Source organism: Tupaia chinensis, unplaced genomic scaffold (genome assembly GCF_000334495.1).
Source record: "Tupaia chinensis unplaced genomic scaffold, TupChi_1.0 Scaffold139466_1, whole genome shotgun sequence".
Taxonomy (NCBI): Eukaryota; Metazoa; Chordata; class Mammalia; order Scandentia; family Tupaiidae; genus Tupaia; species Tupaia belangeri.
Genome location: NW_006199351.1, coordinates 508,983 through 514,442, shown reverse-complemented (window position 1 = coordinate 514,442; position 5,460 = coordinate 508,983). Strand labels below are relative to the sequence as shown.

Sequence of the window (5,460 nt, the reverse complement as noted above, 5' to 3'; positions counted from 1 at the left end):
ACATATTTTTCATGCCACCCGGTCTGGTACTTGAAACTGCACAGTTGGCTATGTGAGATCCAGCCGCCTCAACCACTATGACACTGGCTGGCCCCCAAAGCATCTCTTTTCAATAAACTCCTTCTCTTGGGTAAATGTTTAATCTCTCATACTCCCCCTTTTTTTCCTTTAACCTGAGGAAATCGGAGGCAAAGAAACTCACTGACCTCTGATAATTTATCTCACCTCTTCAATGTAAAAAGAGTCCTCCTTCCCTTTTCTTGTTGATAAAGCTTTCCTCTCTGTCATATCCTCCTTTTTTGGACTTTATGCATAATTTATTGCAAAGACCATTTTCCCTCTAATAGATTATTTTAGTATCTCTGTCAAAAATAAACTGGATGTATTTATGTGGGTTTATTCATTGGTTTTTGCTGTTCCATTGGTTTATGTGTCTGTTCATTGGTCTATATCATACATGTTTTGTTATTATAGCTTTGTAGTATATTCGATATCAGGTAATCCAGCTCCAATCTGTTTGCTCAGCATTACTTTAGGCATTAGGGTCTTTTGTAATTGCATACAAATTTTATGATTACTTTTTCTATTTCTATGGAGAATGTCATTAATAACTTAATAGGTACTGCTTTGAATCTCTAGATTGTTTATGGTAGTATAGACATTTGAATGATACTGATTCTTCCAATACATGAACATGAATGTCTTTTTTTTCTGTGTCTTCTTCAATTTCTTCCACCATTGGTTTAAAAAATTTTTTAAATTATTTTATTCAATTTTATTCATTGTCCTTATTTTATTTTATTGAAGTTGACCAGAGAGAGAGAAAGAGAGAAGGAAAGTGAGAAAGCAAGCTGCCCAGTCCAGGACTTGAACCACAGTCAGGAATATATGCATGAATGCCCAAGATCCCCATAAGAGAGTGGAGGACAAGAGATTGTGGCATGGCCATCCCCTCTGGGGGGTGATTTCTCACTCTCTTCCCCCCCCTGCTCTCTCTATATATATCTCTAAATATCTCTCTCTCTAGTGAGCACATGTGCTCTATAGTAAAAACTGGAACAAAAAACAACCAACCAAAAAAAGAAAGAAAAAACAGAGTACAGTATATTGTTTGCAAACAGGGACAGCTGAACTTCCTCTTTTGCAATTCGGATGACCATTATTTTTTTCTCCTGCTTAATTTCTCTGAGTAAGAATTCTGATATGTGTTGAATAAAAGTGGTAAAAGTGGACATTCCTGCCTTGTTCCAGTTCTTTCAGCTTTTTCCCATTCAGTATGAGGTTAGCTGTTCATTAGTCATACAAAACCTTTACTGTGTTGAGGTACACTTCTACTCCTAATTTGTTGAATGTTTATCTTAAAGGAATGTTGTATTTTGTCAAATTATTTTTCTGCACTTATTGAGATGGTTTTTGTACTTCATTTTGTTGATATGGTGTATTGCATTTATAGATTCGCATATGTTGCATCATGGTGATAAAACCCACTTGGTCATTGTGAATAATCTTTTTGATGTTCTGTTGAAGTCAACTTACTAGTATTTTTTTTTTTTGAGGATTTTTGTATCTATGTATGTTAGGGATATTGATCTGCAGTTTTGTTTTTCTCATTATGTCTTTGTCTAGTTGTATCAGCATTTCAGTCTTTTAGAATGAGTTTGGGAGAGTTCAGTCCACTTCAAATTTTGGAATAGTTTGAGAAACATTAGTATTAGCTCTTTTTTAAAGAGTTTATAGAATGCATCGGTGAAATCATCTGGTACTGGAATTTGCTTTGTTGAAAAACCTTTTATTGCTAATTCAATGTCATTTCTTGTTATTGAGCTATTCATTTTTTCTTTTTCTTCCTTGTTCTGTCTTGGTAGGTTGTATGTGTCCAGGAATTTATCTGTTTTATCTATATTCTTTAGTTTGTTGGTACATAGTATTCATAATAGTCTCTTATTCTTGTATTTCTGTTGCATCAATAGTAATGTCTCTTTTTTTGTGTGTGTATTTATTTACTTATTTATTTATGTATGTATGTATTTTAATTTGACCAGAGAGAGGGAAAATGAAAAAGCAAGCCTCCAGATCCAGGACTCAAATTGCAGTCAGCCATGTGGGAGTAAAGTACCTTAGCCACCATGTCACCTCCTGGCCCCTGTTTGGTTCTTTTTTATAATTTCCTCTTTCTCAAATTTCTCATTTTGGACTTGTATTGTTTTCTTGATATTATTGAATTATATATCAGTATTTTCTTTTATCTTGAATAACTTTGGAATCATTCCATATCAATTCCTTTCAGGCATGTAAGGAATTTACTTATCTTTGGGATTCATTACTAGAGAATTATTGTGTCCCTTTGGAGATGTTAAGTTTCCTTGCTTTTTCATGTTTGTTGCAACCGTACATTGATATCTGTGTATTTGGTAGGATAGTTGTCTCTTAAAATTTGGGAAAGGTAGCTTTCTTAGTGGAAGATATTTTTTCTTGAGGATATGTCCTTTAGTCCTTTAGTGTTGATTGGATCGAGTGTTTTGGTTTTGAGTGGGTGTAGTTATTTACTTTGCAGGTTTTCTTCCATTATATTCACTGACGAGGGTGACTGTTGAGTGCCTTCTTGTTCAAGATTTCACATGTTTTGGGACAAGCAGTTAGTGTAATGGCTATGTTGCTGAACTCCTATGTAGTCGACCGCGGTTTGAGTCCCAGACCCGATGGCTTAAACTCACGCTGGGCACGTGCGTGTGCATGCCCAAAATCCCAAGAGGAGAATGGAAGAGAAAGGATTGCGGCATGGCCATTCCCCCTGGGGGTTGTTTCTCGCTTTCTATCTCTCTGTCTCTCTCTGTCTTTCTGGCGAGCGCACCCGCCCTACAGCAAAAACCTCTCCCCAAAAAATAAAAAAGATTTCATGTGTTTGTGGTAGTAGTGGTACAATTGTGTTGGGTTTGGGGATCACCATGTAAGCTACTTGACTGTAAGAAATGGTTGTAGCTAGGACTATTACCTTGCAGTCTCTACAGAGTCTGTTGACATCATTAGTGAGGGGGGCCCAGCCACTCTGAATGACAAGGCTGAAATTGCTGGCTTGCAGAGACTGGAGATCCCTCACTGACCGGTAGAACTTATATACTGTGACAATGGCAGGTATTGGACTTAGCAATGGTCAGGAGCAGGGCTCAGCCAAATCTGGAAGATTTCTATAAAGGGGAAGGTTCCATGTGCAAGCTGCAGTGCATATTCTGGCTTGGCACCTGTCTGTTGCAGAGGGTTGCAGCTCCTGGAGGGTTCCAGGGTTCCTACAACAAGGCTAGATCTTTTGCTCTGGAGATGCTATAGGACCTGGGTCCAGGTAAAGTCAGGGGCTATGGGGGCCAAGGCTAGAGGGCTGCCATAAGAGGCAGGAGCTTTGTGCTCAAAATACCATAAAAGCTGGGCCCAGAGCAAACCAAGGGATATACGGAGGACCCCAGCAGGAGACAAAGGCCATGCCTTAGAACTGTGTCATGAGGCAGGTCCAAGGCAAGCTGGAGGCTGAGGAGGTAGAGGATAGAGGATCCTGAAGGAGTCAGCGATTGTACACTTAAGATGCTTCAAGAATCAAGTCCAGGGCAATCTGGGGGATATAGGACCTCAGGTTGGAGGACCCCTATAGGAGACAGAGGCGACGCACTAGGACTGGCATGTAAGTCAGGCCCAGGGCAAGCTGGGAGGAGATAAGTGTTAGGTACTTCCTGTTTGCCATTTTGATCTATTCCTCAATATTTTTAGTATTACAGAGAAAATAATTTATGATATTAGACATGTTTTCTCAAAAACGCCATTTAAATCTCATTTCAAAGTATATTGAAAAATATTTATGTGAAGTTCTCTATTAGAGAATTTTCATTCTGTTTTCATCTTTACCTATGTTTTCTTCTTAAATGTGACATTGAAGTATAATATCTTTATTTTTTAAATATTTTATGAATATCCAAGGAATATAATCATTGACCAGCGCTGGTATAGCTTCATCAACGAAAATCCTGCCTTCAAGTTTACTAATTTGAGTCAAACAAAAGGTAAGATCTCTAATATATATTCTGTCATCCTATTATATATGCTCTTGCATTCTTGCATTTCAGAGATAATAAATATTTAATACAAATTTAAAATATAATATTAAATTTTTGATAAAGATTTTAGTTAAATTAAGGGAACAGCAGACAGCATAATGGTTATGTTGCTGGACTCCCACATAATCAACCATGGTTCAAGTCCTGGACCCGGCAATTTAAAACTCATGTTGGTGTGTGCCTGCATGCCCAAAATCCTGAGAGGAGAGGAGAATAGAAGAGAAGGGACTGTGGAGTGGCCATCCTCCCTTGGGGGTTGATTTCTCACTTTCTGTCTCTCTGGCAAGCACATACACCCTATAGCAAAAATTTCTCTCTCAAAAAAAAAATTTAGCAAGTTGATAAAAAAAAGCATGGCTACTATAACCTTTCTATGTATTTATTACATTTTTGTTTTTTTTCATTCCATTGCACATAAATAAGACTTGCCTGATAAATTTATTTTTGAAATTTTGAATGATTGCCTAATAACTAGTCTATTACAATTATTTATAATTATGAAAAATAACTGCATCTTTGCAAAGCTAATGATTATATGCAAATTTGTTACAAGGTGTATGTTTATTTCTTTTATATATTAACCATCTCACCTGCATATTCATGAACAGAAAAAAAATCTAAGAAATAATGAAGTTGCTTAAAATCTAAATCTCAAGAATTATAAATTTGCTTAAAAATAATGTTTTATAAATTGAAAATGTCATTTTCTTTGCAAAACCTTAAAATAGGAATTTGAACAATTCACAAAAGAGGAAGTATAGATGGACAAAGAATGGTTGAAACTGTTTAATGTCACTAATAATCAAATAGATGTTGAAATAATGACCACCTGTTTTCTTCGTTTTTGTGTTTTCATGAAACTACTGTTAATGTTTACATTTATATAAATTGGGAAAATTGGAATAATCAAACTGTTTATGGAAATACAAGTTGCTGTGTAGTTTCTGAAAAGTGCTTTTTGTAATATTTTTAAAGAGCCTTTGAAATTATTATCCCAGGAATCCCAATTCTGTTGAGATCTTTTAAAGACATAATCAAAATATGTTCAACGTATGTACAGAGATATTTGATTATATTAGGTCGTTGGGAAAGACATGATGTATTTTCCTATATTTTTCTATGAAAAAAATGAATCATGACTCCTGATGACCCAATAATACAAAAAAAAATTGAAAACTACCTTAAGGTCAAAATCAAAACCTCGATGTACTTGTAGCAACTGCAATTATGTCTGCTTATAATTAATTTAACTTATCTGTTAAATATATGAGCCATTTCCTTTTTAAAAATTGTTGGTGTTATACTTTTTTGCTTTCAATTACTCTATACTTTTAATGTCTTTCTGCATCATAAAAATCAG

General features: G+C 35.6%; 1 protein-coding gene across 1 annotated transcript in view; it reads left to right on the top strand.

Annotated features, from left to right (window-relative positions):
* Positions 1–3,954: 3,954 nt before the first annotated feature.
* Positions 3,955–5,460, top strand: part of LOC114004646 (cilia- and flagella-associated protein 47-like) — a 37,732-nt gene continuing 36,226 nt past the window's right edge. The window contains exon 1 of the mRNA XM_027765696.1: positions 3,955–4,046. The gene's annotated coding sequence lies outside the window, so the exon portion shown is untranslated. The remainder of the gene's footprint in view (positions 4,047–5,460) is intronic.